General features: G+C 43.9%; 1 protein-coding gene across 3 annotated transcripts in view; it reads right to left on the bottom strand.

Annotated features, from left to right (window-relative positions):
* The window catches only part of LOC115097840 (AN1-type zinc finger protein 5-like), a 60,379-nt gene extending 52,017 nt beyond the window's left edge, over positions 1 to 8,362 (bottom strand). Inside the window, exons 1-3 of one of the 3 annotated variants that reach the window (XM_029613946.1) lie at positions 8,302 to 8,362; positions 7,902 to 7,957; positions 7,169 to 7,386 (exon numbers count right to left, since the gene is read on the bottom strand). The gene's annotated coding sequence lies outside the window, so the exon portion shown is untranslated. The other 2 variants (XM_029613947.1, XM_029613948.1) reach the window with 2 other exon arrangements.
* Between the last annotated feature and the right edge of the window lie 6,264 nt (positions 8,363 to 14,626).

Here is a 14,626-nt window from a genome sequence, read left to right as displayed (position 1 = left end):
CAAGGGGCCTCTCCAGAAAAAAAAACTTCTGCTTCCCAGAGGGTGGGACTCTGGACTGATCTGTGGTACTACAGGAACGAAAATTAGCAGGTAAGAACCAATTTTCCTTTCCCTGTACGTACCCGGGATCAGTCCAGACTCCTGGCATATACCCAAGCTTCCTTAACCTGGGTGGGACTGTTAAGAGTCCCACTCGAAGAATACTCCCACCGAAATTGTCGACATCCGGAGCCTGGATATCCAAGCGGTATTGTCTGGCAAAGGTATGCAATGGCTTCCAAGTAGCCGCCCTGAAAATCTCTTGAGGCGAAACCAGTTGGCATTCAGCCCAGGAGGCCACCTGGGAATGGGTAGAATGAGCCCTTAACTCCTCCGGGACAGGGCGGCCACTACAGATATACGCGGAACCAATAGCCTCTTTCAACCAACACGCCACTGAAGCCCTTTGATGCCTTCTGACCCTTCTTTGCACCACTCCAAAGGACAAAAGATGATCCAACAATACCATAACAAAGCCTAACATCCAGGCACCTCAACTCTTTTGCATGAGGTGCATCAATCTCTAAATTCGTAAAGGCCGGAAGCTCCACGGACCGACTCAAGTGGAACACAGAAACTACCTTTGGCAGAAAAGACGGGACTGTCTTTAGAGAGAATCCTGAATCCGAAATTTGCAAAAAACAGCTCCCTGCATGACAGTGCTTGAAGTTCAGACACCCTCCTGGCTGAACAAATCACAACAAAAAAAACCACCTTTACATTATCATTTTTCTGATCAGCATGTCTCACAACTTATGAAAAGTGTCAAATCCGTCGTTATTGGTCTAGCAATCTTTAATTAATCAAACTGTTCCACTCGATTTTACAGTTGAGGCCATTAGGTTCTTCAGAAAATAATTTGAAAATCCATTCTTGTTCCCTCCGATATGACCATTTCTCTCTGTTACCTCTTCTAGGATCTTGTTTGACATGATCTATTGCGAACCAGCATAAATCTCGTTGTTGTGATTTTTTGAAAGGCAATGCGCCACTATAGGAGCAGTTTCTTTTTTGTTTTTTTAAACAGCTCTTGTGTTCTCCAATATGTAATTAAAGATTGTTAGACCAGTAGTGACAGATTTGACACTTTTCATAAGTTCACATAAGCGTAAAGAAAGGCATAGGAAGTGACATTTAAATCATTACATCACACGGTAATACACGTCAGAACGTGAGTCACGATTGGTTACATCTCAAGTAAGTTTAGTGGTTAAAAAAGGCAGCCATGTTTTTAGAATTTAGATTAAGCCCGACTAACAAGATGGAAGGTTGAGAAAGTAACCGAGTACAGCCGACTACAGCAATAATTTAAATTTGTAACTTATCTTGAAAATATAAGAGATGTTAATTTCTTTGTTTCTTGCACTCTAGAATCGCCCTGATGCAGCATTAAAGCGAAACGTTAACAACGTTGGCGGCAGCCAAACAAAACGCAGTGGTTTTTGAAGGCACACACTTGTTAACAAAGAAGAGAAAAATCAGCAACAAGCTGTAAGATAAGTGCCTTTTGCTGTAACAAATGTCAGGACAAGTTATCTAAAATCAGAATGCAATAGAACGTATGAAGTTTTTCCTGTTCTAAGTATCAAGATATATAGGGCTATCCAGTTAAAATACTGGTTGCTGTCATGATTGCAAGAGTCCAATTTGAAAGTTGACCATACTTAAAACATCAGTTTTTTGCAATTTTGAACGCAATTGAAGTGAGTTTCACCGTGAGAAGTGGTTTTCAATGCGAACTGCTAATTGCAGATAATACAGAATTGCGAACCACATATTGCAGAACAGAAGTCAAGTAAAGCATTTTAAGTTAAAATAAAAAAGAAGGGAAAAGACCGGTGACTGAAATAACTGGCTATAAAGTTTCTGTGTCAATCAGATCCTGTGCCAGTACTGAGGTCTTCCCTTTCATTAGAAATACATTATATAAAATAAATAAAAAAAAGAATCAATAATTGAAAAAATTTAACATAATAGTATGAATAAGATGTGTGAATTAAAATAAAAAGGATTACATTTTTTTTTTAACAGTCAGAATCAGTTTAAACATATGATTTCATGAGACTCTAGACAACTTATGTCAGATCACGCTCACTAGTTAATTTTGGTATCACTTGGAAACTAGTTATTCCCTGATTGATTTTTCATTGTTGAAACACAAGACGTTTCTTAATGGCCGAGCAAATTCTAACACATAGCCTTGTCCTATCTCGCTTAGAACCCACAGGTCTTGACCCACTCCTCATAAAAAAAAAAAAAAAAAAAAAGTCAACCAATCCCCAATGATAGGAACCGAGGAGTGGGCCGTCCGTCTTTCATTGTGTGGATTTGACTCCGCTAGGCCCTTGGCTGGAGCCATCCCAGTTTGCTCTGTGCTCACAAAAGAATTGGGACCAAGACTGAAACCTCTCCTAGGCCGGCCTTTGGCCTGCGCCTGGAGCTCTGCTCCGAAGGGACTGCCTTTGGCCGCGAAACTGAGAGCGAACCGGTAGAAATCCTTTAGGCCCTTTCGGCTTGTCTTCGGGGAGCTTATGCACCTTATTATCTCCGAGCTGCTTTATCATCTGCTCCAGGACTTCCCCAAACAGTAGTTTGCCCTTAAAGGGGAGCGCTCCAAGCTGAGCCTTCGATGAAACATCCGCCAACCAGTTTCACAAACACAAAAAAGTCTCCTAGCCAAGACCGCAGACACCATCATCCGGGAAGAAGTGTGAATAAAGTCATATAAAGCATCAGCCCCATAAGCTACCCCTGCCTCTAAGCATTCCGCCTGCTCGGACTCCTGGGACGAGAGATCCCTGGCACTCAGCAACTGCTGCAACCATCTGAGTCTTGCACGAAGCATAAAACTGCTACCCGGATGCTTAGAGCAGAAACTTCAAAAATCTTAAGGTGCACTTCGAGCTTCCTATCCTGGAGATCTTTTAAGGCTGCCGCTCCCACTCTTGTATGGTGGTCCTTTTGGTAGCTGCCGATACAGATGCATCCACTTTAGGTACCCTTAAAAGCACTAGAATTTCTTCAGGCAAGGGATAAAGCTTGTCCACGAATCTGACTCTGAGCCCTGTTTCAGGAGTATCCCACTCCCTATCAGCTGCTTAACCATGCTATGGAAGGGAAAAAGTCCTGGCCAGACCCCGCAAACCTGTCATGACCGGGTCCACCATATCCTGGCTCAGCTCTTCTTCCGAATCCGCTATTCCTAATTCCACTACGACATGCAGGATCAAAGGAACCAGCTCTTCCCGTTGGAATAAGTGCACCACCTTCGGATTGCCCCCTTCCATGGAAGGAATCTTTCAGTACTCTTCCTCCTGATCCAGACTACCTCTAGGAGGGGGGGGATGGCAGGAGAATCATCAAACGCCGATCTTCCCTGGTCAGAGTCCTCCGAAGAAAGGAACCCCGTGATACACCGTACCACTGGACCCTGAACTATCTGGACCCTTGTAGCCCCCAGCATCTCCGAGCACCTGGGCACTTTCTTGGGTGGCCCATCAAAAAGCATGTTTGGAAGACGCCCTCTTCCTGTGTTTACTGGCCAAATACACTTGGTGTAATAAGAGCACAAAGTCAGGAGAAAGATAAGAGGGGCCCCCCCCCCCCCCCCGATCCCCTTCCAGGGAGATCAGGATCCTCCCCCGACTAGTCTCCCAAGGCCTCCCGGGCTCAAATCAGCCGGTACAGCACTGGGGGGTGATCCCCTCCCCCTGCTGCTGTCTCTGCAGCCACCTTGAATGTTTTCAAACTGGCCATCGTTCCCACACTTAGTGGGAATGGGTCGGCCTCCTCCTCTGGAGCAGCCAGCACCTGACTGGGGCTGCACTGCTTCACCGATACTCTTACAGCCTCCCATGAAGAGCCCTTCCCCCGGGGGGGGGGGGGGGGCAGTGAGAACATGGATTGGCCTCAATGAGTCGAGCCGCGGCTCGAGCAAGGCATAGCATGGCCTGACGAAGACCACGCAGCAGGCACCAAAAACAGCAGGAAAATAGGAGTGGGGCACCGAAGAAAAAATAAAATTTGCCTCAAATCACTGCCTTCCACCTTACCCAGAGATCGAGCGAGCAGCCCCGATAGCAGCACACCTCAGCTATCAACCACCTCTTATTTTTTTTTAACTTTATTACAAGCAGGTCAATCCAGTAACGAGCAGTAGGAAGAGAAGCGTTAGTGCCCGGCGCACCCGCGGTTGCCGCACGCACAGTCCAGCTCACCTACCGCAGCAAATGCAATCTGCGTCTAAGAAGCGTCCATGAAGCGTTAGGCCCTTGCAACCCGTTTTACTGTATAGAGCGCTATACAGCGCCTATACAGCAACCTGGGTGCGCGGGCCTAATGCTTCTCGGACACGCTGGTATCTGTCATTTCAAATGACAGGTACCAGGAAGTGGACAGTTCTCTGACGCTCGGGATTGTCAGCCCTCTCCACCCTCCTCCTGAAGCAACAAAAGCGAAAAAAATCGAAAAAAAAAAAGTTGCAAGAGAGCGAGGGGAGAGAGGACTGGCAATCCTACGCTCGGGACTGCCAATCTCCTCTCCTCTCCCCTCCTCCCGAGGCAAGGCGCGAAAAGCAGCCTTGCTCCGGGAGGAGGGGAGAGAGGATTGGCAGTACACTGCACGGGAAGAGCACCAGAATCTGCTGATCCCTCCCTGCCCATGTGGCTTCCCAGCTCCAACCAACAGCATCAAAGCGAGTCAGTACTCCAAGTCGGACGGAGGCAGGAGCTAGAAAATGCAGGCAGCTGCCCAGACTACCAAGCGACGAAGCGACTTACTTTTTTTTGCAGCCCCCCTCCGGAGACGGACATCGGCGAGGACGACCACAGCTGCCCGCAAAGATGGACACCTGCACGGGCGAAAGCGGCCCCTGTTCGTGCAATTGGGCCGCTCAAGGCGTGACATCACATGCCATGATGCCAAACGTCGTGACGTCACGCCTTGAGCGGCCCAATTGCACGAACAGGGGCCGCTTTCGCCCGTGCAGGCGTCTATCTTCGCGGGCAGCTAGAGGCAGGGAGCCACGGTCGTCCTCGCCGATGTCCGTCTCCGGAGGGGGGCTGCAAAAAAAGTAAGTCGCTTCGTCGCTTTACACTGCCAATCCTCTCTCCCTTCCTCCCGGAGCAAGGCTGCTTTTCGCGCCTTGCCTCGGGAGGAGGGGAGAGGGGACTGGCAGTCCCGAGCGTAGGATTGCCCGTCCTCTCTCCCCTCGCTCTCTTGCAACTTTTTTTTTTTTCGATTTTTTTCGATTTTGTTGCTTCGGGAGGAGGTGAGAAGACTGGGGCTGCCCTGGAGACCAGCACCCATGGACGCGGCCAGGGCAGGTGAGCGGGGGCTGGAGGAAAGTTTGCCGCCTACCCTTACCCCTGCCTCTAACGCAGGGGTAAGGGTAGGCGGTAAGTTAGCAGGTTAAACGCACGGCAAAACGGCAGGGTAAAAAAGCGATAGTCGGGGCGCGCGTTACTGGATGGTAGGGAATAGCTAATTCTATTGTTTTCATGCAATATACATGCCGCGTGCGGAAGGGGTTGCCCGGGGATTTAAGGACGCGGTAAGAATAGGTTAAAGGGGATTGGAGATCGCAGGAAGGGCTAACGCAGCCGGAAAGAGAGTAGAAAGCGGGTTAGGAACGGGGAAACCGCGGACGCACTTTACAGGATTGACCTGTAGGAAATTAAAAAAAACAGTACCTTCCTGAAGAAAAGGTGGTAGAGGCTGCTCAGAAATCCTCGATGGATGGGAGGGAGCTGGACCACCAGCTATCACCCCCGGTGCCCAGAAGGAGCAAATTTGGGGTTCCGTACCCTGCTCATCCTCTACCTACTACCAGGGAGGATGATCCCACCAGGACCAGACAATCTCCTGAGAGGATAAACATTCTCTCCCTTTTTTTTTTTTTTCCTCTTGGGTTCAGAACCGCAGGTTTTGCACCACCTCCATCTGTTGGAGACAGAGAACTACTGAGGAGATGCAGGTGGAAACTCTCTCTGTCTCCATCTGCTGGGAGGGAGGCAAAATCCAGGAGTCTGGACTGATCTGGGTATATACAGGGAACAGGACTGTTTTTGTCCTTATATGTGAAGGTGAATATCTACATAATTAATCTATTTTTGTACTGAATTTTAGCCCAACATTCTACATCAACAGGAATCAAACCATGCTTTGTGTCACCCACAGGTACAGGAGTTTGCCCAAAATAGCTACGTCCAAAGCTAGACTTCAGTATGCCCTGTTCTGTACAAAAACAGTTTAATTTTACTAGACATGTTCTCTAAAACTGCAGCTGCCTTTACACAGCATACACTCCACAATTATCTCAATGGGCCCTACTCAGAAAGGGCTTTGCCCCACTCAGTTCCTGGGGGAATAAAATTTTTAATAAAAGACGGCCTAAAGTCCAAAAACGTTTCAGTACAAAATTAAAAAATCCTGGTTGTTTTAAAACAAACATTTTAAAAGATTTTTCATTTGTTGTGCAACTGGACATAATAAACCAGAATCCAAGTGGTGATTCTGACCTCTCCTATTTTTGCTCTATGTGGGACACTGTGCTACTTAAAAACTTCAGACCTGATCCCAGTTTCTCTAGTTAGGTCATCACTGCCCAAGGGCACAGCTCTAGGGCCAATTCAAACTTACATATAAATCCCTGAATGGGCCCCCTTAATTCAAAATCTTGAGGTCAATAACAAAACAATGAATATGGTGAATTGCTTTCCAACAGAGTTACTGTAGTAGATTAAGCTGCCACATAGCTCATAACAGTTTGCTATTTTTCTGTACTCATTTTTATATATTTCAGATAACCAATTATCATCACCATGTATCATGAGGGATGTTATTTTTTAGAGGACCAGGCTTGCAGTTTTATTTTAAAACATAATTATATAACTGTAATAGAGAGAAAAGGTATCCAGAAATATACTTAAAACAAAATATAAAAAAACCAAACCCAAAATACATTTATATTAAAATATAAAAAGGAGCAAGAAATATCAAAGTATCCCAAACCATTTTCCCCCGAAAAGACTGCATATGTTATTTTGAATATTTATTCCAATTTGTACTTCTGATTTTTAATAGCTATTATAAATATTTTGCTTAATTTGAAAACTTTTACAGCACTCACAGCAGAAATAGATCCGGGTCCGCCTGGCCACGTCACAGAATTACGACAGATAGCTCTCCAAACCAACCAATCCCCCTCCAGCGATAAGCGCCAACCAATCAGATAGGAGCAGCGGAGCGGGAGGCGGGCCTTGCCCGGAGCCGCTCCGACAAGGCCAGGAAACGGCTAAGAAGGTCAACGCCAGGCTGGGGCTTTATGGCCTGCTCACTCGATGCCACCTTTAAATTGGGGTTGGGGGAAACAAAAGAAACAAAGAAAAAAAAAGACAATTTAACGATAGTAAATTGCTTTACAGCGATCCACACCTCCATTAACGTGAAAAATATATTAAAATTGCACCTTCTGGACGTAGAAAACATCGGCCATAAAAACAAAATAACCCGAGAAACACCCCCCCCTTTTTTTTTTTTTGTTTGAACGCTTAGGAATTTTTTTACCCATTTCCTTTTAAAATAAACCGCTTTCCCTTACAATACAAGCCTATATGTTTTATACCATTACAATTTATGAAGAAATATAAAATAGACGGGAGAAAATAAGTAGAGCGAATAGGAGTGGAAAAAAAATTGTGTTGGGGAAACGGCAAGTCCCCTCCTCTAAAAATAAAGAAACACACTAGGGATGCCGTTAGCAGCAAAATCACCTTTTGATAATACGAATAATATTTGCATTACCAAGTATGCATATTCTATATCACAGGCCAGGGAGGCAGCTTTTGGTAAATACTACTCACCGCTGGGACCTCCGTTCAGGGTCGTCGCTGCATCCCGCACCGTGTTCGGATTTTCCCTGAGAGACAAACGGAACAACCACATAAAAAAAAAAAATATCCGCAGGCGGAAGAAACAAACAAAAAAAAACCCCCCTCCGAGTATACGCAAGGTAACAAAATAAACTTATCGTTGTTTTAACGTTTTCATTCCCTTTTCCCTCACGGGACTTTGTTTTAAATTTAATTCGGTAATCTAAAAATAAATAATTAAAAAAAATATGGCTGTGTAGAAGGAGGGGCCCCGGGGGTGCAGGTTTAATAATGTCGGGAGGAGGAGGAGGAGGGACTCGGTGGCTGGGAGGACGGACGGGTGGGTTTGTTTGGAGGGGGACGAGGAATATGGCGTCGGCTCATCCCGGACCTGGTCCGAGGAAGAGGCGGAGGCGGCCGCTGGCTCGGCCCCTGGCCTAGTGTAAAAAGCTGAGGTTGGGGCACGGTTTTTCAAGGCCTGGCTTGAGGCCCGCATAGATTTTACCAATGTTGTGACTGAAAATAAAGAAAAATCTGAAAAAAAAAATCATAAATGTATTGTTAGGCGAATTTCTAAAAAGGGCAATTCATTCATTGATCTTTACTCAAATGGATGTGCCTTGTTTGGGGGGGATTATAATTCTCATTTTAAACTTAATTCTGTAGTCCACATGGACATTTATTGTAAATCTTATGTCACAGGAATTGATCATCTGAACATTTATTTATTTGTTTATTATTTCTTAGTAGGGGAAAAAAATGCAGTTACTATCCTTAGTAAAAAGCTACTGGCGTGCTAGTTACTACCCTAAATAACTTGCTGGGTAGACTTGCATGGATCTTTGTTTTTTTGCTGTCATTAAAAAAAAAACTGCCTTATTTATTAATACATAATCAACTGTAGGGCCCACCTCTTCAAAATTCTGAAATTTGTCCACATTGTTGTTCCTGTAACTTTTTAAATTTTAACAAATTAAAGGTCCAGTTTTCATTACTTGAATGTCTAGGTGGATACACAGATAAAGGTTAAAAAAAAAGTTGTAGCTTACACATTTTTTATTACAAAAGTATTGTTAGTCTTGTAAATAGTTTTTTGTTGGGTTTTTTTAGCTATAATTTATCTGTTGCTTTTCATTGCTTAAAAGTGTTGGATTTTTTTTTTCTTATCTCGCCCTCTCTGCACCTTGAATTTCAGCCTGTGATTTTTGAAAGGTTTTGTGCAGTACAATAAACACATCAGCATCATTTTCCAGGGTGTGTTTGGTCAGGATAAACTATTTTGGCTACTGTATTAGTCTACTTGCATATCAGAAATCTGAGCTACCTGTCAAGAAATGTATTACGTTAGTCCAATAAAAAGGCATCAGTTTCTTTTTTGTTTTTATTTGTTAACCTATATTTCTCTACAAATAGACCTTCATTGTCAGTTTTTCTTTTATTTTCCCTGGGAATTTGTTATAACCAACCAAATGGCAGAAAATCAATGGAGAAAAATGACTCCTTTATTTCCCATATGATTGACTCCTGTTTTTGTTGCTTATAACAAATCCTGAGAAATTACCAGGGAAAAGTTAAAATTAAAAACTGAAAATGAAGGTCCCTGTATCTACAAAATAGCTATGGATAATTGGTCACCCCTAGGGAGAAGATCCTGTCTGCAGGTTCATTTTAATAAGTGAATTGATATTGGTTTCAGAAGAGAACTTTTTAACTTAATTGCTTTGGGAGTTTTTGCACTGAGGACTTAGAATAAACTGTTTCAGCTTTATATTTCATGTTTAAGTTGCCATTCCTGATAGACATGCAAAACCAGTTTAACGCTTTTGTATCCCTAGAATTCTATGTTAATAAGTGATAAATCTAAAATCCAAACTGATTTATTTAATTACTCGCTTTTTCCAAATCTGAGCCCAAGGCAAGTTACAGTTTTCTGCTTCAACGGCATGGGAGAAGACTGATACATCACGCATTTCCAGCATAGCTCCCTGCTTCAACAGCAGGGGAGAAGAAAAACAACCAATAAGGACTGTATAACATAGTCTGGGTAAAACAAATAAGCATGGGTGTAGCTTGCTTATTGCGGCAGTTACTACCCCTACTACCCCTAACTAATCAAGCTAGATATTTCAATGGTGGGGGTGGAAGGTAAATAGAACCAAGAGCTAAGAGAAACAGATAAGTATGAGAAAAAATGTGTGAAGCTTGCTGGGCAGACTGGATGGGCCGTTTGGTCTTCTTCTGCCGTCATTTCTATGTTTCTATGTTACAGTTCAGACACTATAACTTGGGCATAAATAGTATTTAAACAAAGTGAACAAAACTGTCTTTTTTTTTTTCCCAAAATAGAAGGGACACATAGTTCGTTAAGAAGAGGGACAGCCCCTACAGAAATGGTAGCAAGAAAGGGTCTCCATTTTTATTACTAAGGCATACATAAGCTGAAAGAAAAGTCAGCAACAACAAAGAAATATGAGGATGCTTTTTTTTTTATTATGTGGAGTAATAGCCTAGTGGTTAAAGCAGCAATAAGGGAAGCCAGGGTTCAAATCCTGCTGCTGCTCCTTGTGACCTTGGGCAAGTCGCTTCATCCTGCATTGCCTCAAGTATAAACTTGGGGCCTGATTTACTAAGTTTTTTCTCTCATTCTGTGTCTATGGGAAAATGCTTAATAAATGAGGCCCTGAAATTGTGAGCCCTCTGAGGATAGGGAAATACCTATAATACCTGAATTTAAGTTGAATATAAATTGAATAAATAGACTAATCTGATCCATTTCTTGACTAGCTTTTAACTCCTTTTATCAGGTTGTAACACTTGTAAGCTAGTCAAGAAAAGGGTCAGATTAGTCTAATAAAAAGATATAATTTTTTTTTACTTCTATGCATTCACATGGACTAGCACGGCAACTACATGATTTTAGGCTGTACATGAAATGCTGTATTTCTACCAGAAGATGGAACCAATGTACTGTCGCAATTGAACAGTGAGTGTGGTTGCTTTACTCTGGTCAGCCTGTGGAGGCCAGGTTTTTTGCTCCTGCTCTTGCTTCTGTTCCTGTTCCTGTCAAACAGGACAAGAACCCCCAACCTGCAGCAGGGATCCATATAACTTTTGTACCTGTTAAGTAATTTTGCCTGATGGTGGTTTCCTGGGTTGGGGTCACAAGTGAAGCCCATGGACCTACTCTTTCCCACTGCTGTTAAAAAAATAAAAAAATAAAGGGCAGCAAAACATGATGTGACTAGAATTACCTTTGTGATTAGCTTTGGCGCGGTGTTCTCCTTTTATCTGATCAGTTTAAATTAGACTAAGAATGATTTACTGTCTGAATGCACAAGTATAATAGGGGTGTTAGGGAGGGGCCGGGGGAAATGGTGATAAACTGGGCTGGATGTACCTGTGTCTCTCCACTTATGGCACTTATGGCATTGTCCTTTCGCACCGAGGATATCTCCCCAAGGCCTACTGCCCAGGAGGGAAGGGTTAGAATGGCCGTTATAGTTGGTGATTCCATTATTAGGAATGTAGACAGCTGGGTGGCTGATGGGCGGGAGGATCGCATGGTAACATGCCTACCTGGTGCGAAGGTGGCAGACCTCATGCGTCACCTAGATAAGATTTTAGACAGTGCTGGGGAGGAGCAGGCTGTCGTGGTACATGTGGGCACCAACGACATAGGAAAATGTGGGATGGAGGTTCTGGAAGCCAAATTTAGGCTCTTAGGTAGAAAGCTTAAATCCAGAACCTCCAGGGTAGCATTCTCTGAAATGCTCCCTGTTCCTCACGCAGGTCACCAGAGACAGGCAGAGCTCCGGAGTCTCAATGTGTGGATGAGACGATGGTGCAAAGAAGAGGGATTCAGTTTTGTTAGGAACTGGGGAACCTTTTGGGGAAGGGGGAGTCTCTTCCGAAGGGATGGGCTCCACCATAACCAGGGTGGAACCAGACCTCTGGCGCTAACTTTTAAAAAGGAGATAGAGCAGCTTTTAAACTAGAACAAAGGGGAAAGCTGACAGTCGCTCAGCAGCGCATGGTTCAGAGAGAGGTATCTTCAAAGGATACTAATGATGCATTAGAATTAGGGCATCCCGACAGTGAGGTTCCAATAATTAGAAAAGTAGTCCAAGTGCCTGTAACTAAAAACTTAGCTGAGCTAAAATATTCTAACTTATCCCTATTAATTAAAAAGCAGAAAGAAAATACAAACAAAAAACAAACTTTGAAATGTTTGTATGCTAATGCCAGAAGTCTAAGAAGTAAGATGGGAGAATTAGAATGTATAGCAGTGAATGATGACACAGACTTAATTGGCATCTCAGAGACATGGTGGAAGGAGGACAATCAGTGGGACAGTAATATACCGGGGAACAAATTATATCGCAATGACAGAGAGGAGCACGTAACCCTTAAACCCCCCCCCCCTCCCCGTGCGCGCCGAGCCTATTTTGCATAGGCTCGGCGGCGCGCACAAGTCCCGGGACACGCATATTTATTTATTTATTTACTTTTATTTACCGACATTCGTGAAGCACATCATGCCGGTTTACAATGAACTCAGGTGGAAAATACAGTACAACAATAAAAAATATTAATAACAATAATAATAAATAACAATAACAATTAACAAAATGAGGGGATGAGGAGGAGAAGAGGACAAGGCAGAAAGGAAGATGAAGTAAAAAAACAAATTAAATAAGAATAGAGGGAAAACTATGTACATATGTCCCGGGGCTTGCAAAAAGGGGCGGGGCGGGGTGTGGCCTGATCCTCCAGGCACAGCAGTCATTTGCCATTTGGGTTTTATATGGCCATGTATAGATATTAAGTGCAAGGAAGGACTCAGAATACCTCATTAGCAGTTAGGAACAAGTAGCCAGTGACATCTATGTAGTTTGATGACAAACATTCCCTCAACATACACATTGCCTATGTGTAGGTGCATGAAGTGCTGCAGGTAGTCTGTACTCAAAAGATAAGCGTGTCAGCGCTCGACTTGGTGAGTGTCGTTCTGTGTTACCCTTTGTCAGTCTCTGACTCTGGGGGTCCTGTTACACTCGGAGGTCCCGCCCTTACCACAGCAATCCATACCCCAGAGCAGGCTGTGTGTGCGCATTTATTTGGCACACACTGCTTTTGGACAGCAGTGAGCGAGTGCTTCCAGTCTTGAGAAGGGGTGCTTTTGAGAGGGCTTCAGTGTGCATGGCCTCAGGCCTTGTGCTTTCAAATTTCCCCTAGTCTGCTCACTGTTTATACCTAGTGTAGAGAGGAGGGCAAATGTGTGAAACTTGACAGCGTGACCCATAATTAAGCTGTCTTACAAGTGTGCGATTTGATGACATTTGCCTGTAATGCACAATGTCCACCCCCCAAACTTTGAGTGGGCCTAATAGTCCAGTTATTTGGGGGTGTGCAGGCTTCCAGAGCTTAAGCTGTCACTGAGGCTTGCCACTTTATGGAGGGAGGAAGTGTGTGTTAAGCTCTCCACTGAATGTGGGGCTGGCTGCTGGGATGGCAGGAACGTTGACTGTCAAGGACCCTCAAATGGGATAGATGTTGGCCCGATTCCAATTAATGGTTTGGATAAGGGTTTAGTGGCAGCACGTAGTGAGATTCCCGGTGCAGGGGTTTCTGTGTGTGTGTGTGGGGGGGGGGGGGGGTTGCTTACTTGGCAAGTGCCAGAGGCCTGCCATCTATCACATTTGAGAGCCTATTTTTATAGTCACTGGTCTCTTTGCCTCCACTCTGTTGATCTTATTATGCACAGTAGACATAGAAGCTGCCACCCCTGGCGCACACAGCCCTGGGCGCATCTTTTCACACTTACTCTGTCCTCTGTATACGCTGGAAGGGTAGGCCTACCTTCTTTCTGCCATAGGTTTCAATAGGTTTCCTGTGCATACATAGAGATGATGCAGCCATATCTGCTGTGGAATCTAGGGGACAGGTAATGCTTAGCACTCACTTGTACACCAACCAACCTTTCCCTTCAACACCCCTGTATACTTGGTGACTGTTGGACCAGAGTGTCATCTGCTGTGTGACATCTAGGGAGAAGGTGTGACGGAGTAGTGTTTTGTCGAGAATGTCTATGGGCGAAGAGCTGAGGACCTAGAGGGCTGCTGCTGCTGTTTGGGACCAGGCAAACTTCCACAGGTAATCCGGATTTCCCAGTGGAAAAAGAAGGGAAAATGTGTCCATCATGAACAGTCTTGTCAATACTTATTTCAACAACTACAACAAATGTGGGATATTCCTAATAAAAATTGTTTTTGCATACCTTCAAGCTAGACATTATTGTATGAGCATTACAGATGTGGGTTTAGAAAACATTACTTTTACAGATGATGAAGAAACCTTCATGGAAACTGTCTAAATTTAACAAAATTGGTATATGGGTGAATCATATTAAGAAGGGTTATCAGAATATACAAATTGATAAATTGGCACACCTATGGGGTGTGGATTTGGGTTTTCAGGTGGAAGATAAGGCTATTATAGTAGCTTTTGCAGCTTTGCATAGATATGTTGCCTCAAGTACAAAATTAGATTGTAAACCCTGTGGGATAGGGAAATACCTATAGTACCAGAATGTAATCTGGTTTGATGTACACTTTGAAGTGCCGAAAAGCAGAATATAAAAATCCAAAGAAAGAAAGAAAGAAATATCTCCAACCTGTGAGTTTAAGAGAAATTCAATTTAAAATACTTCATAGATT

The sequence above is a fragment of the Rhinatrema bivittatum genome, chromosome 8 (genome assembly GCF_901001135.1).
Source record: "Rhinatrema bivittatum chromosome 8, aRhiBiv1.1, whole genome shotgun sequence".
Classification (NCBI taxonomy): domain Eukaryota; kingdom Metazoa; phylum Chordata; class Amphibia; order Gymnophiona; family Rhinatrematidae; genus Rhinatrema; species Rhinatrema bivittatum.
Note: the sequence above shows the minus strand (reverse complement) of the source record. Positions and strands in the feature narration are given on the sequence as shown.